This window comes from Leiobunum rupestre, chromosome 3 (genome assembly GCF_980474605.1).
Source record: "Leiobunum rupestre chromosome 3, qqLeiRupe1.1.hap1, whole genome shotgun sequence".
NCBI classification, from domain to species: domain Eukaryota; kingdom Metazoa; phylum Arthropoda; class Arachnida; order Opiliones; family Sclerosomatidae; genus Leiobunum; species Leiobunum rupestre.
The window spans coordinates 29,347,329-29,372,386 of NC_143386.1; the positions used below are offsets into that span (position 1 = coordinate 29,347,329).

The 25,058-nt window shown below is 38.0% G+C and overlaps 1 long non-coding RNA gene across 1 annotated transcript; it reads right to left on the reverse strand.

Moving 5' to 3' along the window:
- Nucleotides 1–23,348: 23,348 nt before the first annotated feature.
- LOC149951401 (uncharacterized) lies at nt 23,349–24,162 on the reverse strand. Its single transcript, XR_016479804.1, has 2 exons — nt 24,113–24,162; nt 23,349–23,612 (listed from the first exon to the last, which is right to left on the reverse strand). It is a non-coding gene; the product is annotated as an uncharacterized LOC149951401 (long non-coding RNA).
- Between the last annotated feature and the right edge of the window lie 896 nt (nt 24,163–25,058).

Here is a 25,058-nt window from a genome sequence, read left to right on the forward strand (position 1 = left end):
TTTGCCTCTCTGAGGTACTTTGTACCCTAGTAGAGGTTTTACAATCACTGTGTGTGTGTGTATAAAATATTTAAATTTACGGCCTGTTTTCTTTATTTTTGGTCAAATCGCCGTTATAACAGTTTTGTTTTGTGGTGTGTGACGACACCTGGATATATCCTCCGAGGAGAGGTAATATTACGGGCTTGACCGACTTGTTAAAATTGCACTTTGTTTGACCAGAATATATCTGCTCACAAACTTTGCACGGAATTTCATAAATCCCCTGTTTGTTATTTTCCTTAATGCGGTGTTTACCATAGATGTATCGCTATAGAGGGCAGCGTTGCCAGACGTACGAAAACAATCGTCCCTGTCGATAATAATTGAACCATTTTTTTCGTCCGTCCAATGTTTTGGAAATTAATTTTCAATATATGCTGCGCCTCTATCGTAGCCGGCACGTAACGTGCGAGGACTATCAATAAGTGCGCCTTGATAAAGGACTGCATCTCTTTCCCGGTTCGGAGGTGCTGGCGATGGCTCGCAAGTTAGTTGCGGGGGTGTAGGTTGCTCGCCATTGCTACCTTATTTCCAAAACCAGGTATCTCAAAAATTCGGTTTAAGTAAAAATAATGCCAATTAAAGCGTTCGCACACCGTTACTTTTTATTTTTATTGAAATATTTTGGTAGTTAACTTGATTACCCAGCAAAGAACAAATTTCGGTACTACATTATTTTGATTATTTAAACCTGTTAAATTGTTTTAACAGCTTATTAAGGAACAAGGTGTTAATTTTAATCCAAAAATATCAAAATTTCGTTAATTGATTTCTTTCAAAAGATTTTTCTCAGATTTGACGTAAGGCTCTATAGTTTGAGTCAAAAACAGCAGAACTAATAAGCATGAAAGCGATTTTATCATATTAATTATTAACTTCGCTTTAAAATCATCCCCAGCTCGAATTTCCCAAGAGTATTTTTGTTGCAATTACATCGTCATAAATGTAGTCTAGATGTAGTTTCGTCCAGATACCGTATTACGTCGTCGTGTACTCTGCTTCATTCGAAAATGAAAGTTATGCCGAGAGCTTAAGTTTTCTATATTGAAACACCAAGAAGATATGGAAAATAATTTGCGGTTTTCAAAAGAAATAGTTTCAAATAATATTTTTCGGAATTTGGTTTACTAGTGGGTCCTTAATTTTGAATATGGAAGCCCCTTATTACAACTTTTGGGGGTGACTTCTGTAGGTAGCCCTAGCAGCCTATCTTTCTCCATTGACGTGGTCATTACTCATTAATCTCTCTCTCTCTTTTATCATGAATTAAGATCACATTAAAATGAATATGGAACTTTAAACTAACCCGGCACTCGTTCCTTCGCTAAAGAGGGAAGCTACTTGAAAATAAAGATTGTATAAGCAATTAAGTTAATCCACTTGATGACTCGACACTTAAGATAAATGAGCAACTACATTTTAAATATTAATTTTTAATTGCTTACATTTAATATCTCTCTTACAATAAATTATGAGTACTTCAATATGAATCTTTAAAATTACATCCGTGGAGCTCGTTAATTCTTCAAAGAGGAAAGCTACTTGATAATGAAGATTAGTAAAGCAATTACGCTCATGCACTTTATGAGTGGACGGTGCTTAAAATCCGGGTATAAAGGGAGTCCCAGTGGCTGACAAAGACACATTCAGCCTTCACCATTTGACATTTACCAGTCGTCGAGAAAACCTCCCATCCATCAACATGAAGTCTATGGTAAGATAAAACCTTCACTTTTAAATATTCGGCCTTAAAAAATACTATTAACAGCTAAAATATTTGGATTTTTAAGAAAGTATTGAATTTTCTCTTCATCCAATAGATCGCCTTGTTAGTTCTTGTGGCCTGTATCTTGGCCGTCTGCCAGGCTGCTAGCCTCGGCTACGGAGGGTTGGGACTAGGCCACTATGGAGGAGCCTACCCAGGAGGCGCCCTCATCGTCGGCCCATCCGGCCTCATCAGGACCGGAGGACTCTATCCCGGAGTTCCCGCGTACGGCCACGGATTCGGACGACGCATTCTTTACTAAGCCACGATCATCACCTGGGAAATGGCCTCCGCCTGTTTTCTCTCTGTTCCCATCAAGCCACGCATGCCGCCATTAAACAACATCCGCAGACTCATCATCTTCGTTCTCAAACTAAAATATTTTTTGTATAAAAATCATAAATAATAAATGTTTATTTTCACAACAATCCTACGTGTTTTTTTTTTCATAAGCCTACCAAGAATGTATATATTTGTACTTAGGGAGAATGAGTGTATTGAAATTTATATTTGTAACAAATCAGTAAAAATTTATTGAATATTAACGTTAAAAGGAACCACCTATGGATTGCATTGGAAAGGATGAAAAAATTAGCGAATAAGTAGATAAGTATGGACTTATCTACTTATTCGCTTATTTTTTCATCCTTTGCAATGCAGTCCATAGGTGGTTCCTTTTAACGTTACATTTCGTATATACTATTATCCACCACCCTCCCCCTATTCGGCTTTCCGTTGCTACGCAACTCGTTTTAAAATTTGTAATGTTTAGGCTTAGTTTCTCTTTTCGGTGTTATAGTCGCGAGCCAGATTTCCCGCACGGTACTGACGAGTCCCAAATAGGACGAAACCGGTCTACCGTTGGAATTTCTGGCTAATTTATATAATTTAATTTAGTTTTGCACTCGAAGATCTATTTGGTCCGATTTTCTCGTCTTTTTGTTTGCTCGAAGACCTATCGGTACGAGCTATTTGTAAGTTTTTAAATTTCTTCAAATTTAGCTTTTTGATCCCTTTTCTTAATGGACTTATCTACTTATTCGCTAATTTTATCATCATTTATTAAATAGGCCCCATATCTAGTAAAAATAAAAGTGTAAAAGTCGAACCTCTGAAGAACACGTTGGCGGTTTTATATTCCCTTAAATACCGCATTTATTCTTATCTGTTGAAATATTACACGTATCCTTGGCTGTCACCAGGTGGGCTTTTAAAGTTGTAGTATGGTGCATTGAAGTACCTTCGAATCATCACCATTAAGATGAATCCCTGTAAGAATTTAGTACTGGAGTCTGGCACTAGATGGAGTAAACGTTCTCTCAGAGGTGAATAAGATCTGAAACCGCCACCTTCTAATCATTCATATCGCCATCGTAAATAAAGTAAATTAAACTAAAATGCTTGGAACATGCTTAGAATTGTTCAAATCGTCATTAGGAATATAAAAACATTATTTTTCAGGCAATATCCGCCCCCAAACTATGGTTAAGGTGTTCCATTTTTATGTCTCTATAAAATATTTCACAAAAAATTTATGTAATTAATGTACAAATTTAAAATCTTGTTATTTCAAATTCAATTGGACAGTCTCTTAATAAAATTAAAACATTTTGCGTTTTAGAGTACATAAAGTTATGTATTTGTACCCCGCCGTTCCGCTAGGCACTACGGCGGCCCACAACACTCAACCAGGTCCGGACAAAAATGCGCTTTGCGAAACAAACGTTCGGCCAGTGAGACAGCTATAAAAACCGGCTCACATATGGCAAACAAACGCCCCCATCACGGCCCAACAAAAGGCGACACCATGGGCCTGCCCGAGAACCCATCCTCGCACAGCTGAGGGCTAGAGAGACTTCCTCATTCACTGCAATTACCATCCCCGATAAGGTTATCAAATGACAGGTATGGAGCGAACCATCGCGCGAACCCAAAGTCCGAGCCCAGCAACCACGAACACACCCGTCCCCCCTCCGGCTGGCGGCGAAGGGGGCGATGCGAACTGGCGCGCAAGCCCAGAAATCAGGCCCGGCAGCCGCGAACGACACCAGTGACCCCATTAAGGACAATCCGGATAGGGACAGTGATACCTGTGCAAATCAGCCGCAGGTTATTAGCCATACGTTGCCCGGCTCTCGCCACGAGGAGGCTTTGCAATCAGGGTTTTCAAGAGAGCCCGTTTTAGAGTACATCGCCCATGTTCGGGATTTAAAAAAAAAATCGGCCACCTGGAGGGCATATAGAGTAGTAGCACTCTGTAGCTTTGGCCATGGCCGCCATTGTGGGCTCGAATTTTTTATGAATAGGAAAAAGCATGGATGACGTCATGTGACGTAGCACTGCCATTACTCTATTGTAGTTTTGGTCTCATCAATCAAAATAATTATATTTTGATCCAAACGCCTACAAAATCGTTTTCAAAATATCAGAAAACCGCATTTTACTCTAACGAAGTAAAATACAAAATTTGGAGGGATACGTATTTTTTGGAAATTACAAAATGACAGAATTCGTTCCGCGCTATTCTTTGTTCCGAAACGTCTTTTGTAAGGCAGAGATGGGCATTTTCTTCAAATTTCATCCTCAGCTCACAAGTCGCTCGTGGTAGCCTGACATTTTTGTCTCTCGGGCTATTCGCAAATGGGGTTCAGATAGTGGCTCACTCTCATATTCGCTTAGATCAAACGTGTTTACTTATGGCTTAATTTTAGAAGGAGAGTGCGTGCTTTCTTTTTCGTTTAATATGAAATTAATTACAGCTTAAGCTCTCTCACGCTCAACCCAAATTGAAAAAAATTGGATTCCGCTCATCTCATAAAACTCATTTACCGAAAACTAATTTAAGTACTTTAAAAATAAAGAAAACGTTATCTTATTTTATCATATTACCTACATAATGAACAAAATATTTTCTAAAACTAGCAAAATAACACAAAACTGTGGGTATAGCTATTTCTATGAATAAAAAATGGTTTCATGAAAACCAAAACATTTTTTTTTCGGCCTAGGAGCGCGCAAAATTCCAAAATCGAGGTCGAAATGTAACTTCAAATAAGGAAAACGCCTCCAACACGGGGGCCCTATACAAACTTATAGAGTAAAAGTACCAGTGACCGTCACCAGGGGGACATTTTGCAGCTTCGTCGTATTGAGGAATGCGATTTAACCTAATGAAACTTCTACTTTCGGTTGCACTAACAAACTAGATTTGGGATTTAAAAATAAAAATACGATCAATAAGAATTACATTTAAATTTATACATGTGACAAACCTGCAGCAAATTAATTTGAAAATCCACAGCGTCCATCAACTTCCGATGGCCGACTTATTTTGAAGAGCCTCTTAGGCAGTGTTGCCTGGTCGCAAAACTGAAATTATAGTATCAAAGCCCAAAAAGTCTCGAATTTTCTAGAAAATTATTTTACACCAGTACAATCAGCTTTGATTACTCGATAATAGCCTGGTAGCATTTGGTCGCAGTTGGCCGTGGAACTCGGAAGTGGGTAATAGTATCAGTCACCCACATCCAAGTTTCACGGGACCACGGCCAATTTCGTTCCTACAACTGGCTTGATTAGTCGGCCGTATTGCTAGTCTAAGAATGTACAAACCAAGGAGTATAATATTTCCGTTCTTGGCCTACTAGGAGTAATATAACAGACTGTAAACGGCATTGTTAAGTTAACAAAAGGAACTTATTAAAATTTCTATAATTATCGAAAAAAGCGTACTATGTAGAGTACTATTATAGTACGGAGAAAATCGAAAGGTTTTTTTATCGAAATGTACTATAATTATATTACGGTGGGCAACGCTGGTTTCAGGTCGAGTATAGTAGAAATAGCGAACGAGTTCGAAACATTGCATGAGATCGGCACGTAGGCGTCGTGTGGCTAATGGCAACCGGTGGAAGCATTGAAGACGTGGTTCGTAAGACAGTTGTCGTACCGCTTCGCTCTGTATTCGCTCCATGTCTATGCCACCACACTCCTACGCGGTCCGGCCGGGCTCCATTAAGTTAGCCCCCCCAAGAAAGCAATTTTCAAATTAGTTAGTGCACCTTATTGCACCCATCGTGCACCGTAGTGCACCACCAAAAACATTTTATGCACCATCGGGGAAAGGCGGGAAATTCAAAAAACAAAGGGGGGTTAAATTAACGACAGCCCCCCCATATTCGATTTTGATAACAATAACGGGCCTAATCTATTGCACCAATGGTGCACTATCGTGCACCACCAAAATCTTTTATTGCACCGTCATGAAAGGCGTGAAATTAAAAAAAAAAAACATAAAATGACCGTAATATCTAATATTCGGTATTGATAAAAACAACAAGTCTAATCGAATGCACCAATGGTGCACCAGTATGCACCAGCAAATTTTTTATTGCACCGTCAAAAAAGGCGGGAAATTTAAAAAATCTTAAATTATTATTAACGACAGCCCCCCCCCCCACTTTCAATTTCGATAATAACAATGCGGCTAATCGAATGCACCAACGATGCACTACCATGCACTACAGAGATTTATCATTGCACCATACCCCTTTAGGATATATAATTGAATTTGCTCTTTCCAAGCTTTTAAAAAAAATGGAAATATTTGCTGTTAACGACAGCCCCCCACTTTCAATTTCGATAATTAAAACGTGACTAAAAGAATGCACCAATGATGCACTACCATGCACCACAGAGATATTTCATCGCACCGCACTCGTTAAGGAAATATAAAGGGTATTAGTTAAAATAATAACGAAATGTTTTTTTTTGGGGGGCGGGGTCTAGTTTACGACAGCCCCTCGTATTCGAATTTGATAATTTTAACGCACCTAATCGATTGCACCCTCAATGTAGTACTATGCACCGCAGTTAGTTTCCATTGCACCGCACTCCTTTAGAGATATGGCGTTTATTCAGTATCAAGCATTCGGGGCGCTCAATACAAAAATATTAACGTTAGGGCTAGGTTAACGGCAACCCCAACCAATGATCTTATTTTTTAAAATGACTTCTCAACTGTAAGATAGTCGACATTTTTAGCAGCTTATAAAACATATAAAAATCGCGTGGGTTCAAATCGGGAGATCGTGCCGGCCATGGAATGGCTCCTCCTCGTCCTACCCACCTGAATTTTTCTTGGTGCGATGCGACAACAGCTCCGTTGGGGTTGTTTTGGCTCACTGTATCAACTTCTGCCAGTGGTTTGTGGACAATGCACAGGATGATCCGCAGTTCCCAAGTATCATCCTAGCACGGGATGTGCCCAATATCTCCCAAGATTGTATTCCCAATTTGCACAAAAACCACCAGTATAGCCAAAACAACCCTCACAGAGCTGTTGTTGCATCGCGCCAAGATAAATTCAGTCTCAACATCTGGTATGGCATTTTTTGACACAATTTAGTGGAACCCTACTTCCTACCGCCGAGGATAAATTAATTTCTTCAACGAGCCTTACCAGAGCTACTGGAGGACGTTCCGTTAGCGACTAGACAGCGAATGTAGTTCTTGCACGATGGAGCTCCACCAGCCTCCCAATTTGAACCCATTAAATTTTTATCTTTGCAAACGTTCGTCAATCATTTTTACGGCATTGTCGTTTGTGTATTAGAGCCCAAGGTGGGCATTTAGAATAGAGGTTGTAAAAATTATTATTATTTTTTTTAAATTATAACAATAGTTGATTTTATAAAATAAAAAGTGGTCTTGCCCAACTTGTTAAAATGTTGCTCTTACGTCACAAGACCCAGCTTTATTTGTGTATTCTTCGCACGAGCGATTTGCACGCGCTCTAGAAAAAGCTATATTCCTCGCGACTGTAGCGCGCGCTAGTAGGCTTGTCAAAGTAAGAGACTGTGACGTAAGAGCAACATTTCAACAAGAAGGCCACGTTAGTTTATAAAAAGAACTATTTCATTATGTGTCCTTGGTTTTTGCGTATCACTCACTACAAGGGTTCAGCTGATTTTATCATTAACGTGAAAGATTTACTAAATTTAAGCTAGAAAAATTAACTAATTATTAATTTCAAAAACCGGTTGTGCATACTCCTGAACGATCTCTTAATGATCTTTTGATATTTGACAATATGTTTATCACTTTATCGCTACGAAACCACCGATAAATTAATGAAAACCATTATGGTCAAGGAAGAATAAAGATTTCACATTACCGTTGATTTCGATGTTTTTAAGACCCATTTTTGAGACCTCGTAACTCTGAAACGGGGCTTTTTAGGACCATGGTCATTTGACATTTTAAACTCACAGGGACCGATAGAATAAATTATAAACGTTTCGGTTCTCTTATCCGTAACACGCTGTAAATCTTGAATACGCAACTTTATTATTGGCCCTATACTTTACTTTGACTTCAGATTAAGCCACTTGATGTCGTGCGCGACTAAGAAGCTAAGCTTGATCTTCATTTTTCTATAACACAGTTTCAGCAGCTAATAAGAATTTATATACCGGTGCTAATAAGACAACCGTAATCCCTAAAATCTACGACTTTCCTGTTCCAACGTTAGGAAAAACCGTAGACGTTCGCGTTTACGCATGTGTTATAAGCTGCTAAAAATGTCGACTATCTTACAGTTGAGAAGTCATTTTGGAAATAAGATCATTAGTTGGGGCTGTCGTTAGCCTAGCCCTAACGTTAATATTTTTTTTATTGAGCGCCCCGAACGCTTGATGCTGAATATACGCCATATCTCCAAAAGGAGTGCGATGCAATGAAAACTAACTGCGGTGCATAGTACTACATTGAGGGTGCAATCGTATAGGCACGTTAAAATTATCAAATTCGAATACGAGGGGGCTGTCGTTAAACTACCCCCCCCCCCAAAAAAAACATTTCGTTATTATTTTAACTAATACCCTTTATATTTCCTTAACGAGTGTTGTGCGATGAAATACCTCTGTAATGCATGGTAGTGTAACATTGGTGCTTTCTTTTAGTCACGTTTTAATTATCGAAATCGAAAGCGGGGGGGCTGTCGTTAACAGCAAATATTTTCATTTTTTTAAAAGCTTGGAAAGAGCAAATTCAATTATATCTCATGAAGGGGTATGGTGCAATGAGAAATCTCTGTGGTGAATGGTAGTGCATCGTTGGTGCATTCGATTAGCCGCATTTTTGTTATTGAAATCAAAAGTGGGGGGGGGGCTGTCGTTAACTTAGCCCCCCCCCCAGAAAATATTATCATTTTTTTGAAAGCTTGGAAAGAGCAAATTCAATTATATGCGAATAATCAGCTAGGCTAATACCCAAGGCACCACCTTAGGCCTATGTCATCAAGCGACTTTTGAAGCCTTTTATTCAGGTGGCCGGGTGACAATGCGTAGGAGGGTGGTGGAAAGCCCTGCATGCCACACGATAGAGCCAACAGCTCCCGACAATAACTATTACCGTTAACCTCAACAAGTTTTTATGGAAGGGGAAACCGAAGAGCTCGGGGGAAAACCCCTTAAAACAGTGAGGAGAGAACTTGCAAACTCAACGCAGAAGGAGTTGTTCCGAGTTTTCACCTAGTGCCACAAGTTGGGATAGAACCCGGCTCCTATTGCTGCGAGGCGAAAGTGCTAACCCCTCCGCCACCCCACCATTGATAAATCTCTGTGGTGCATGGTAGTGCATCGTTGGTGCATTCGATTATCCGCATTTTTATTATCGAAATCGAAAGTGGTGGGGCTGTCGTTAACTTAGCCTTACCCCGATGGTGCATAAAATATTTTTGGAGGTGCACTACGGTGCATGATGGGTGCAATAAGGTGCACTAACTAATTTTTAAATTACTTACTTGGGGGGGGGGCTAACTTAATGGAGCCGTTAGGGCTGCCATCTGTAATAACGGCATTAAAAGTCGCAGATGCCATTGGGATTATTGAGATTAAATTACAGGCAGCCATTCTGAAAACAACCCTTTGAAGATGATAGGGGCGATCCTCCGTACCACCGGAAGAGGGAGCTCAAGCGCACCTATTTGCGACAGCAGAAAGCTTTTAGAAGAGCAAGGTAAACTCTATCTACAGCAGCCCCTTTATCCGTCACTCGCAATACTTCTTCAAATGTAACAATCAGATTTATAAAGCAGTTACATCCCTGGCCAACAAAGCTTATCGTTTGGCGTTAGAATGTTTCTTTAAAGGTATACATTGGCCGATTTCCAAAAGTTTGGAAAAATTGACAGCGAAAAGGATTGGTTGTAGATAATCAAGTGTGGCTGATAAATTTAAAATAACTTTAGAATGATTTTAGGAAATTTTTCAACTCGCATTTACCGAACGCATCGGCGTTATCATTGTTTATTGAAGAAAATTGATCAAATAGAGGATCAAACCTTCTTAGTATTCCCAACGATAGTCAAAGTGTCATTGTCAGCTTCTTTTTTCCACAGTTCGGATCTGTCTGCGAGTGCCATCAACTCAATCCTCAATTTTCCAACATGAAGGTTACGGTAAGATGAAATAAATGATATTAGAAATGTACTTATTAATACCCTCTTAATATTGATTAATCTTCCCATTTTTATATTATAAATAAGATCAGAAGTATAAAACATATCTTAAGAGATAAGTATCAAATGTACCTATGCGGCAGGGGCGACGTAGGTTACAATGGGGTTAAATTTATCGCCAAAACGCGGAGGAATACACCGCCTGTATTACACCGCTTGATTATGTAAACATTTATTAATTGCACTGCGTAGCGATATTTACTTCATTATAGTTAATATTTTTTTTAAATCCTGCACGCACTATTGGTTTTAAAAAATCAGAGAGGGTCTTCAAAAGTTCGTGTTTCATTAACAGCATTAGTAAGATCGATTCTTCTAAGAAATTATTATATATTTCTGTTTATGTAACAAGTGGTGCGCTAAAGGTGGAAAGTTTTAAAATTGGCCAAAAACTGGTAACGAAATTGAAATTATTCGGTATTTGAAATTATTCGTTATTTGAAATTATTCGTTATTTGAAATTATTCGTTATTTGAAATTATTCGTTATTTGAAATTATTCGTTTTTTGAAATTATTCGTTATTTGAAATTATTCGTTATTTGAAATTATTCGTTTTTTGAAATTATTCGTTATTTGAAATTATTCGTTATTTGAAATTATTCGTTTTTTGAAATTATTCGTTATTTGAAATTATTCGTTATTTGAAATTATTCGTTATTTGAAATTATTCGTTATTTGAAATTATTCGTTATTTGAAATTATTCGTTATTTGAAATTATTCGTTATTTGAAATTATTCGTTATTTGAAATTATTCGTTATTTGAAATTATTCGTTATTTGAAATTGTTTGTTATTTGAATTTACTCGTTATTTGAAATTACTCATTATTGGAAATTATTTGTTATTTGAAATTAATGTGATCGTGCATTCCAGATTGTTCTGTTGGTTGTCGTCGTGTGCATCTCTGGAAGTGTAGGCCATTCTTATTACGACCACGATGACGTATACGAAGAAGTCATCGAAGACGAGGATGTCGTAGTCGATAAGGTCCAAGAAGAGAAGCAGTTCGTAGGCGATGAGGTCCAAGAAGACAAGCAGTTCAAAGTCGATAAGGTCCAAGATGACAAGGACGTCGCGATCGATAGGGTCATTTTCCATATCACAGTACCAGTGTTCCCCAGGTTCTACCGCGGCTTCTTCCCTTCCGCCATGGGCCGAGGCCCTCGGTTTCCCCCCAATCACCAAACTGACCGCGCATATGAGAGACCTGCAGGATACAAACGGAAACAAAAGAAGCGCCGCCAATATGTCCTGTAAAAAGTCTCTCACTAACGCGTCAGTGCCACAAATATCCTCATCATTACATTTCAATTACATGATTTTGTATGTTTTAATATTTAAATTATGTATAAAGAACTATATCAATTTTTGTTCATATTCTGTTCAATTCTTTTCTTTCATATTCTTTATCATCGAAGCAAATGGCGAAATTTGGTCAGCGTCGTGTGCGTATTAAAAGTTACACGATTTGTAATATATTTTAAACGTAATGAGATCTACGATGGGACTGTGTCCTAATTAATCCAAAATTTTCAATTTGAATCTGTGAACTGAGATATTCGGGGTTAAAGTTGATAAAATGGCAGTCTACGAGCACCTACAACAGCGTTAAAGGTACACATAATCATATGAGTCATGCGTCCTGAATTTCTAGAAGCTCCTCCGTCTTTGTGCGTCGTCGTGGCGGGTAAGACCAGTAGCGGCGCTAGAATCAGGCCGGAGTAGGCCTGGGCCTACTTGAAATTTTGGTAGGGGCCTCCAAAAGTCGTCTTAATGGTTCCCCATAATTTAATTATGGGCCTCCAAATTATTTAAAATCAGAAAATTCTGTAATTTGTTTGCGAAATAATTTTTTATTTATTAATTTTCCAATATTCAACGCGAGTGATTCGCTTAACGACACTGCTGTTTTTATTCCTTTCAAAGGTACGAGTCACTTTTCTTTGACAGTAGTTTATTTTTTAGTTTTAAGTTTTGGCGAGCGCTACTATATCCAAATTGTATCTGTAATTTATCTTTACAAATAAATGGTTCTTCAACTTACTTTACTTACGTCGTTAGTCACTGTGTACCTACGTACATTCATTTTCGTAAAGTTGTAAGTTCTGATGTAAGGGATGTACATGCGAAGAACCGAAGGAATGAATGTAAATTGATAGACTGGAATACAGTCGCAGAAATAAGTAAATAACCACTCACTTGATAAGTGTTATTAGTTCAATTTTTTACGTCGCGTACCCATTTTACCTAAAAATTGCACCACTTGCTTAAAAAAATTAAATAATCCACGTGAACGGATTTGAAAAAATTGTGGTGGAGGGGCCTCCATAATTTGGGGGGGGGGGGGGGTCCTCCAAGTGGTTGGCCTACCTCCCCAAAAATCCTGGTGCCGCTATTGGGTCAGACCAATCATATTCAGGAATTTTTCCAGCCCATATTTACGAAAACAATTTGGCGGAAAAATAGTAAGTTTCTGTGGCACTTTAAGCCGATTTTTCAAAGGCACTTGAAATACGAAAAACACAATCTTCTGCCGATGAGTGTAGGAGATGCAATCATATTTCATTTTGAGTTTAAAAGCACTTTTGGAAACCTAGTTTAAATCAAACAATCATCTGCTAGCACGCTCTACGACTTGTTTTTAACGTAACTAGCTTCAACCACTCCAAGTGTGAAATTTCATGATCCACCATAAACATTGATCCGCGCTATAGTAGAATCCTTTTGTAAATTGTTTTTGATGTAATCTGTTATCTATTATGGTTTTATACATAGATTGTTTTTTATCCATACCTATATAACATGTTTTTATTAAATAAACTAAGCACTCGTTTACTCGCAATCACTGAGTCGTGTTCATTATTAATCTCGGCAATGATACGCTATTCCAGAAGTCGCCTTGGCTAGGACGGAAGACTACGATACCACAGTTTTGGTTGCCCTAATCCAGATTCTTTAGTTCGCTAATTCAAAAAAATATTGTAGATCTGTATCTTTAATAATAATAATAAAGATAATCAGCTAGGCTAATACCCAAGGCACCACCTTAAGCCTAAGTCATCTAGACACTTTTGAAGCCTTTAATTCAGGTGGCCGGGTTACACTGCTTAGGAGGGTTGTGGCAAGCCCTGCATGCCACGCGATCGAGCCAACAGCTCCCTACACTAACTATTACTGTTAACCTGAACAAGTTTTTATGGAAAAGGAAACCGAAGAGCTCGGGGGAAAACCCCTTAAACCAGTGGGGAAAGAACTTACAAACTCATCGCAGAAGGAGTAGTTCCGAGTTTTCACTCAGTGCCACAAGCTGGGATCGAGCCAGGCTCCTCTTGCTCCCAATTTAGAACGAAACCTCTCAATTTAGAACGAAACCTCTCAATTTAGAACGACACCTCCCAATTTAGAACGACACCTCCCAATTTAGAATGACACCTCCCAAATTAGAACGACACCTCCCAATTTAGAACGACACCTCCCAATTTAGAACGACACCTCCCAATTTAGAATGAAACCTCCCAATTAAAAAGACACCTCCCAATTTAGAACGACACCTCCCAATTTAGAACGGAACCTCTCAATTTAGAACGAGACCTCCCAATTTAGAACGACACCTCATAATTTAGAACGACACCTCCCAATTTAGAACGACACCTCCCAATTTAGAACGACACCTCCCAATTTAGAACGACACCTCCCAATTTAGAACGACACCTCCCAATTTAGAACGAAACCTCTCAATTAAAAAGACATCTCCCAATTTAGAACGACATCTCAAAATTTAAAATGAAACTAACCAATTTAGAACGACACCTCCCATTTACAATGAAACCTCCCAATTTAGAACAACACCTCCCAATTAAAAAGACACCTCCCAATTTAGAACGACGCCTCCTAACTTAGAATGAAACTGACTAAATCAGCCCTTATTTCTTCCTTCTTTGAATTAAAAAAGCATGCAGCTGTAGACTTTGATACTTCTATTAAATAAAGCAGAATTTGTGTTATAGTAAAAGTACGTTTAAATTATAAAAAATCATATATTAACTTTTTAACCATGAGCTTGTTTTTAATATGAAAATGTTTCTGAAACATCATTATTTCATGTGAGCAGAATTTTTTTTACTATGAGCGTATTAAATTTGATTCTTTGAATACGTCACCCAATTAGTAAACCACAATAATTTGTAAATTTCCATTAGCACTCAGTTTACAATTGAAATAAATTCTAAGCCCAATAATTGTTAACGAGTGGTTTGTTCAGGAAAACCATGTTTTCCATTATGTCCATTGAAAAGACTTACTATCATAGACTTCTACTACTGTAAAAGGAGATTGTTCCGTTAATTGTTTCGTTGAAACAATCACATTTATTTTCCACTGAAATCTAATAAAGTTCTCAAACTCAAAGTGTTTTTATAACGAAGCCAAAGTTATGATAATATTTGTTAAATACATGAATTTTACCCATATAGAATTTATCCTTGGTTGCTTCGTATTAATCTAGACAGGAAACGGTAAATTAACTGAAGCTTATGTTATAATTATTTATCTCTTAATACTATTATATTTTAATAATATAGAATGAACGAAGTTTTCACCATCAGCTGTCAGTGATGGGAGTGAATTTAGTCCAGCTTTCAGTCCCTCGTGGTCACCGCAAGTATTCTTGGAAAATTTTGAGAAGCATATTAGACGGATAATTTTTTTTCTTGGCTGCTACGCGTGTTACGTCAGACGATGGATATACATGATCAAATGATACAAGCTCAATTTGCCCATGATTGAACTTTTCAAGAAACATTTAAATTTTAATATATATTCAAGATTCAGAATACAAGCGCCATTTGACTCCAAATATTTGATCTTCGACCTTGCAAACCCCTACAATTTATTCCATTGTCTTCTACAGGGCGTTGGACAAAAAGTGTATTTTTCCCGACGTTGGATACTTCTGACTTTTTTAGGGCACCACCCGATTGTTATACAGATGCAACGTTATGTTATCGTAACCATGGGCAAACTATTAATAGTTGGCCCATGTCTTGACTATTGTTAGGCAAGATATGGACTTTGCTTTGTGATGATATTTTGGGTATCGATATTCAGGTTTTGGCTATGGTTTATTTGATACTTTTGGAGTTCATTTTTATTGGCACCAATTTTCTAAAACAGTGTATTTTTATTAAACCAATTGTAAAACTGATTTCCAACTGGATTAATGACAAGGTAGTTAGGATCGTTGTTAATGCAGTAGTTTGTTGAGAAAGTGTCCTGATTGTGTTGAAGGGCAGGGTGATTGTGTTGCAAGGCAGGGTGATTGAGTAATTGTGTAATTGCTTATATTTTTATCCAATTTATTTTTAGGTTTTTAGAGTGTGCTTATCTAGTACATGTACAGGGTTATTGAAATATTGTTCCTTTACTGTTCCTTATGAACAGGGTGATTGATATAGCGTTGTAATTATTTTATTGTGGTAAAGTTTATCTTCCGTTATTAAGAATTATTTCCCTGATTAAAGGACGGGGTGATTGAGTTATTGTACGGGGTGGTTGATATGTTGGTCCATTTAACACTAAGGTTTTAACAATGTGCTTAGTAATTTAATGTAAAGGGTGATTGGAATATTCTTCATAATCATTTGACAGGGTGATTAATAAAGTGCGGTCATGGGCTTTTCTTTGAGTTAAAATTACTCTTTGTTCGTTAATTCTTAGTGGGGAGGTTATGTTAAACGAAAGTGTGTTTGAGATAATGTTTTTAATATACAGGGTGGTTGAGAAAAGCCCTCAAATTCCTCTGGCTTTATTATTTAATGTACCAGATGCTTGAAAATTGGTTCAAATTTAATTTTATTCAAAATATATTTAATACATAACGGGGATTGTGTGTACTCGATTTGCTTTTTAATCTCAATAACAAAATTTCAGTTAAAAAGCAACGGAAAAAATTATAATAAAGTTTTTATTGACTTAAAATATTGTTAATGAACGTTTTACTAGAAATGAAATAAAGGGCAATGGTTGCGAGACAGGGGTTGACAGGTGGGCATTGTACCATCTATGCCTCACTGATTAGGCTGCGAAATAGTTCGAAGATATGAGCGGGTGAACGAAAATGCCACGTGTCTAAAGGCTGGTTCACACTGGCAGTGTTTTCTTGGTTTTCTCTATTTTCTCGTTTTACCGCCTTTTCCCGTTGTTCTGGCGCGCGGGAAAACGACTGTACACACGGACATAATTTGCCGGGGTTTAGCGCTGCGAGCGCGGCCGGTAAGCTAGACAGAATATTTCTTGGTTTTTCTTCCTTTATATTATTTTTCATTAGGTTTTCATTAAATATCTGACAAAATTAATGTTTAGGGTAGTCTCTATTTACGAACTGTTCTCTTAATATTTTTATCACTCGTCGGATTATCAGATAAGCATTATATTTTCAAAGGGCTTTAGTACTCCAATTTTTATATTTTTTTGGGACGATTGAAAATTTAACAAGTCAGTCAAGCCCGTAATATTACCTCTCCTCGGAGGATATATCCCGGTGTCGTCACACACCACTGTAACTGTATTTATTAACTATTATGCTTACGATGAGTGTCTTATTTGTAGTGTAGTTATCGTTGGTTCTGTGGTAGAGCACTCAACTGCCTAACTGAACGAACCGGGTTCAAAACCTGGGTGGCGCATTTATTTTTAAACAATAGAAGAATAGAATTTCTTTGATGCAATAATTTAAATCTTACACGAAATCTTGTTCTATATCAATTAAACCAAAATTTCATACTCTATTAAATACGCTTCCGATAAAGCTGAAGGTCTAATTTTCGATGAAGCGTAATGAGTGTCGGTGGTTCTGTGGTAGAACGTTCGCCTGTCAAACAGGTGGTCTCGGGTCCGAAATCCACCCGATGCGATCGCAAATTGATACTAAGACTAATACCGTGAACAATTGGTGGAAACCCTCCCATTGGACGTTGAGAGGTTGCCATAACACTCAGCACTCGGTCCGTCCCAAAAGTCAATAAGAAGGAGTTGAAAAAAACACACCCATGACAACCGGCGCGACGGTAGGCGTTAACGAAAAAAAACCCAACCAATCAAACTCAACGCAATCGCAAATTTATCCGTTAATGCTTACCGTCACACGGTGGTTTTGCCAACCTGTAAAATGGTAAAACGGTTATTCAGTGAGCCAAGAAGCTGCGTACGCAATGATTACCCTTTGCCCCGAAAATGCGAACGCGTTCGCAGGCCTGACAGACAGACAGACAGACAGACACCGTGGTTGTATAACCCCTCCTAGGGTACAAAGTCCCCTCGGAGAGGTAAAAACAGTTTGACGTGGGTATCTTTTTGATACATAGTATACAGTTTACGGTTTTATTATCATGTTTCAATAAACATCAAGAAATGGTAAACTCTTTTCTTTTTCACCTTCGTATGTAAATGGCATATCATTTTGTATTTTATTCACTATTTTTAACAAATAATCAACTTCTAACATTTTACTTTAAATAAGAAACACGTCATCCATAAAAAGTCTCCATAACTAAACGCATTTTTTAATTTCGGCTTTTTTAGTATACTATTTTCTATGTGTTCCATAACTAAATTTGCAATCGGTGCCGACAGAGGATTCCCCATTGCTATTCCTTTTTGGTGGGTGTAAAAATTACCCTCAAACACAAAATATGCGTTTGTTACGTAATCAGCTAGGCTAAATTTAGAATGGTTTCATGGCTTTGATGTTTCTTGAAAAACTATAGCAAGCTACGAGACCCTAAGTGGGGTGGCGGAGTGGTTAGCACTTTCGCCTGCAAGCAAGAGGAGCCGGGTTTAATCCCAGCTTGTGGCACTGGGTGAAAACTCGGAGCAACTCCTTTGAGTTTGCAAGTTATCTCCGCGCTGATTAAAGTGGTTTTCCCTCGAGTTCTTCGGTTTTCCCTTCTCTAAAACTTGATGAGGTTAACGGTAATAGTTAGTGTAGGGAGCTGTTGGCTCGCGTGGCTTGTAGGGCTTTCCACCACCCTCCTACGCATCGTAACATGGCCACCTGAATTAATGGTTTTAAAAGTCGCTCGATGACTTGGGCCTAAGGTTGTGCCTTGGGTATTAGCCTAGCTGATTATTATTATAAAAAAAATAAGTCACCATTATGACGCTATTTACTAAATGGGTCAGTCTTCGGAAAGGCTTCAAAGAGCGAATTTGTGTAAAAATTTTTTTTTTAAATTTAACTGAAGAACATTCAATTCCGAGCAACTGAGCTGGAGATATATTTAGCACATCACGTGGAAACCCTCTTGACATGCCCCCCATTTTGAAAAGCTACGGTTTTGGGATGAACATAATGGAATTTAGGCAATCCTATTGAATCATCTATATTCACCCTGAAAGTGTCTTCTTGTCAGTAGCGTAGCCTGGAGTTTGGTTCGAGGGGGCACAAAATGGAAAAAAACAAAACGGTAAGGGCGCTTGTTCTCTTATGAGACTGATTAAAGCATCTGGCCTCAACTTTGATTTCCAGTCCATCGGTGCTTCATATTTACTTATTTGGCAATTATATGACCATTATTTATTCAACAACCACAGTAGGTAAGCTTTAGAAATCTCAACTAATCAGACCTATTAAAAGCTAAATTCTTTAAAAGATGACGTATTTAAAATTAATGGAAAATTAGCATTATCTGAATCTGGAGGAGATGTTTCCAAAATTTGCTTTAATACTTAAAATCACTACACGTTTTAGAGATAAACTTGAGATAAGGGCTCCAACACGGCCTTACCGGGATACTAGGGTCCCAATAGCTCCCCTTCCCCCCTTTACATAAGTCCTGCTCGCCAGCTCAGTTGATGCAAGCCCGTAGCCAGTAAATTTATCCGTAGGGGACACTATAGCTTTCTGTAAGGGGGCATATTTTCCCGAAATTAAAAAATGTTGCTGCGAAGACTGGAATAAGTGAAAATTACGAAACACTTTTCAACCCCCCCTACCCTTACTTAAACCCGAACTTCGAAATGGAGGGAGCTTTGACTGTACTAAACTGATAACGTAATTGAGTGCAGATTTAGCACTACAAAAATCTGTGCTCTAATATTCCTCTACTCGGTGAACAGATTTTGAGGAAGTTGTTAGCCACTTGGAATTTGCTATTTAGTATTTAGTGTGTTTTAAGTTTCGTCATGTCGTGTGATCGTAAATTGTAAATTAACAATATTAAATTTTTTTCAACTTACCAATTCTTCAAATGGAAACAAGGAACAAATACGGGAAATACAAAATGTTTAATCGCACATACAATCACAGTTGACACGTTTCGAAAGACCGATAATTGTGAAAATTTCAATTTAAAATAAATATGAAAAATTTGAATAATGAAGCAGATGACTCTACAGATGGTATTTGATACAAATGGGCTAAAAACGGTTTAAACCTGAAACAAAGAGCAGTACGCAAGCATAATCGTAGATTGTAATAGGTCGATTCTGAAAGTCAGTGGGTGCACAATTTTCATACCCCATAGGATGAAAACACACTTTTTTATGTTATAACTCCGTTTTTCCCGTCGTCTTTCCAAAACCACAGGTGAGTGGGAGGGAAGTGTGTCTTCATTCCATAGGGTATAAATTTTCCACCCACTGACTTTCGGAATCAACTTATTAAAATTTGAACGATAAACAATTATAGATGGGTGGAACGTAAAACTAGAGGGGGTAGCTGGAGGAAATTCCAAATATATTTTGACGGGACCAGATTTCTTTTTGAGGAGGCATGGCCCCCGGACCCCCCCCCCCCCCCCCCAAGTTGATGAGCACAAATAAACGTGTTCAATGTCATAACTGATTCAAGTTGGCATTATATTATTCACAAGAAAGTATTTATTTATATTAAGGGATAATCACTATGTAGAGACGAGTGATAGCGTTATGCCAAACGCCTTCATGCTCGAAGGGTAAGCTCCTTCAAAAGGCAAATCAGCCCGACGTCTCATTGGTCCCCTAAAACTGACGCCTTCCCGTAACACACTCAAATAAAGGTTCAAAATAAGTTACATTTACTAACAAATTACAAAATTACACAATAGCCTACACTTGTGATGTTAAATAACCGCCTCCCAAATTAAAATAAATGGTTTTGAAAATAAATTGTTCATTTAATGTCATAATTTTTATGTACAATATATTTTGATTTGAGAAAAACGATGAAGAATCAGCGGAAATAATGCAGTTGTGTCAGGCGAGGCTTTAATTTTCCGCAATTTGGAAAATATTCCGGAAAGTTTTCTAGAAATTTTTTACATATTATTTTTCCGGAATTTTAACAACTCTAGTTTTTATTCCTCAAAGTCAGTGGCGTAAATAGCACCCCGCAGACCCCGCGGCGCGGGGGGGACCCCGAGAACTAAGGGGCCCCAAACGTTTATGATAAAAATCGGTGCTATTTGAAAGTGCCTGCTCGAGTCGTTTTTCTAGTTACGCCACTGCTCAAAGTAGCTGATATGTATGGGTCGATTTACAGCCAGTAAGCAGCAGTTTACTCATTTCTGTTTATGAGCTGCTTTTACAGCAGCATTATCGTTGCCTAAAATAATAATTTCAAAGAACTGGATGTTTTTGCAGTCGATATTCAGCTACTAAACAGTAATTTAATCGCTCCTGCTTATGAGCTGCATTTGCAGCCCGTTGTCACTGACTAAACAGTAATTATAATCATTACAGTCTTTGTCCTCGTCACTATTTTCAACCATCGATGCCCCACGTGTTGCGATAGTTCAAATTCTCGAGGCGCTACTTTCTCTGGCAGGACTCATAATATAGGAATTATGCCGTGTGATTGCGAAGGAAATTGTCTTCCTGGAAAGGACAAACGTAAGGGCTGCGCTTGTCGCATTCAAAATGAAAATTGCTCTTTACTTTGTTCGTGTGGTAAAAAAATACCATGTAACAATGGAAAAAAACAATGCTCTTTACGCCGATTTGGATGTTAGGACTAGTGCTGGTACGGGTAAAACGAATGCTAAATGTAAAATAACGAAAGCCAAACCAACTGGGACTATGAGTAATCCGGCAGAATGACTGACCCGAATATAATTAATATATAATAGCGTTTTGGGCCTAGTCTTAGAAGTTGCTTTTTTGTTCGAACACTGCTCTACCCATTGCGTTTTAATTGTTGAAAAGTATCAAAAGCCTTGAGAAGGCTTACTCAAGTTCTGACACTCTCAGTAGGTTTGCTTTTGGAATTATCGGAATCCGGCTTTATTTATTTCCATAACTTAAATAAAAAATAATTACCACGTACTCGGCATACATAACCCCAAACGGCTAACAAAGCGAAAAAAATCGCGGATGAATACGTTTGACGCTTTTAGAGAAACGCAAAATCCAACGGTAACGCGCGGCGCTTTCCGACTCCAGCGGCATAAACTGTAAATAGTTTTTTGAATTTTCGTTCCTCCCCTATAAAGCTCCCCTTGACAGTTCCTTTAAGTTGAGGATAGAAAATATTTTGAACATTTGACAAACTACAACTTTTCACGTCTATGATGATTCATTTCAATTAATAATTTAATTTTAAATTTAACGAATTCCAAGTCATACCTAAATTTACGGTTAAATAATTTTTTTATTTTCGAAATATAACGGCCAGTTAACTTAGATGGCGCCACGTGCTCCATGAGGTAATATGATTTAGTTGTTTCTTAGCTCCAGGCAAAAATCGGTTGCTGCACATGCTCAAATACCAACGAATCAGGTATTCCCTCTCTAGCTAGCGCCCAGTTTTAAAGTAGCAGTGACGCTTAAAAATTGCACCCCATTTATTTTACTGTCTATAGAGACTTGGCACCCCGTAGCTTTGGCCATGGCTTCCCACGATAAAAGCTATTGAAAAAAAACTGTGACGTAGCACTGCCAAGTCCCTATAACGGTGGAAATCTTCATTCTCAACTATCTTCCCTCTTTAGTGAATTAACGCGCGCTTATAATAGAATTTTAAAGTTCCGCATTGAAGTCTTTTCAATTCATGATAAAGGAGATATTAATTATTCATATAGATATTTAGATTATTCATGGACCAAATAGTCTGTAGAGGAATTATACTTTTTAAATAAAAATCAAGTTCTTGTACAGGGAAAGTGAAGACATCGTAAGTGTTTTTCAGGCCACCAAAACTGTGTTCGAAGTCCCTCTCATCAATGCTTGGTCGCTGGTCAAGTAAAAAGGTGAATATTCTTTCAAATTACCTTTCATTTTTTTGTTTATTTTTTGTCAGCACCGTAAATTATCTTCTACGTTCACCACCTTCTTACCATAAAGCGTCTTATGAGAGGCTTATTTCTTAACTGATCTTGGGTGTTTCTATAGTATCTGTGGTGTTAACTGTACTTTAATTTAATTTTCAAAAAGCGTATGCCAAATATGATACAATCGCTAACCCAAAAACCAATTAGTAGCATATGTTTTCATTCGTGAAATCTTAAGAGAGATGAACCTCATCCTCTCGGGAAAAGCAGAGCTCTCGTCGGATTCTAGATCATTTCGAACCAACATGGAGGCGCTCAAGTCGGCATAACCACGGTGTTTTGCGCCTAACGTAAAAAAGCATCAACTCCACATCTACTAAGACCGTTGTCTCTATAAAAAATGATTGGCCTATGTGGAATACTTCTTTCTATAAAATCATTCCCAACTGTCTTGCTCCCTTCTGAACATTGCTGCCAGAACTTTGATGACAGCTTTGGCAGTATTACGAAAAACAGGATGTAAGTGCATTAGCAGTAGCAAGAACTCTGTATTTGACTTAGATGGGGATTTTATGGAAGCACCTATTGTATGACAAGTATTGAACAATCGCCATCTCAAAAACCATTAGTAACAAATGTTTTGGTTGAAAATATATTAATGCGCTTTTATTTTCATCATTTTATACACCAACAAAACAATTTCATTAGGAAAACTATTTCACTGATAACCAAAATGAAGTCGTTGACATTTTATAGAGGTGGTCGATCAGAAGTGTCTTCGGATTGGATGTCACTGGTTTAGTAATAGCCGCGATGACCGTATGGGTATCCTCCGCCGTAGTGTCCTAATCCAAGTCCACCTCCGACTCCGGGGTATCCTCCACCATAGTATCCTCCGCCATAGTTTCCTAATCCAAGTCCACTGCCGAGGCCCAAGCCTTTGTTGAGGCCAAGACCTAAGCCTTTGTTGATGCCAAGGCCGAAGCCTCCAACCGCCTGACCGACGGCGAAGACACAGGCCACGATGACTAAGAAGGCGATCTGTGGAAGGGAAATTAGTTACTTTTTAAGCAAACAATTTTTTTTAATCATTTGTGAAATGACAACAGCCAAGACTAATTCACACGGGACATCGTTTTCCATAACGTTGGGCCCAATAGAGTTGCAACGTATGAATTTAAGGAGCATTATATTCCCTTAGGAACTCTGAGAGGCGCAAAAATTGATGTTGCAATATCCCGTCAGCATATTTTTATTCCAAGGAAAAGTTTAGACGGAAACTCGTTCTCTATTACCAAGGCTTAGCGCCAATATTTAACGGTAGTTAAAACCTCTAAATTTAAGGGGATCAACGAATATCACATTTATGCCAGTAGGTTTTAGATAATTTAGATAACTTTAAATTTCTACGTTTGAGACCGTTGGTGCCACCAGTTAGGACTTCTGGAATTATGAAATGCATCTCTAATGGAGTCAGCCCTTTGAAAGTATTTTCCCCTTTGTCAAAGCAGTATTGCTTGCGAAAATAATTTTTTTTTTACCATAGACTTCATGTTGATTTGTTGGAGGTTTTCTTGACGACTTGTAATTGTCAAAGGCGAAGGCAGAATGTGTCTTTGTCAGCCACTGGAGTCCCTTTTATACCCGGATTATAATATTAATACTTCAAGGGGTTAGATTAATTATAGCTTTTATATTTTTATATCAATATTTGGAGTACCCTTCTTTTTAATCGAAAATATGTAGTTTTAATTCTTAATCAGAAATAATTATTTATATACAGGGTGTTTAAATTTGCCCGATCATGGCTTTTTTTCTCAAAAAGTGTTTTTCCTAGTGTTATGAAATTTTCGGGGTATATTTGTTAGGTATTGAAGGCTTTGGTTTCTAAATTTAAGATTTTTCGCGGTTTTGAGTAAGATCTCAAAACGAAGATTTGTAGACGAAAAATTACTCTTCAAACGTTCAATTTTCTTTAACAATGTTTTTGTTTTTCATTATCGTAAAATGTCAATTTTCCGTTTAGTATTTAAATCGTTGACATTTTAAAATTAAATAACTATCTCAGCTTGGACGATTGTTGTCAAGTATGCCTCTTTACACTCGAGATCAGCGCGCTCAAATGAGTTATTTTACAGAGAAGGTCATCGTAACGCTACCCTAGTAAGTCGGTTATTTAGATGACGATTTCCCAATTGCAGGACAAATCATACGACGGTTCTTAGAGTGGTTCGCCTGTTCTACAACTGGGGTAATATCAATCCGAGGTTTCGTGGTCTCGGTCTTCCGGACATCAACATGGAAAATACTATCCTTGCCTACTTCGTCACCTAACCTCGAGCAAGCGTCAGACAGCCAGATACGACTTTTGGTTGGATTGAAACCACGTTTGGAGAACACTCAACAGACACAGTTTTCATCTTTACCGAGCGACACTCCACCAAGCCCTTCAGGACGGTGACAGACAGCACCGACTCGACTTCTGCA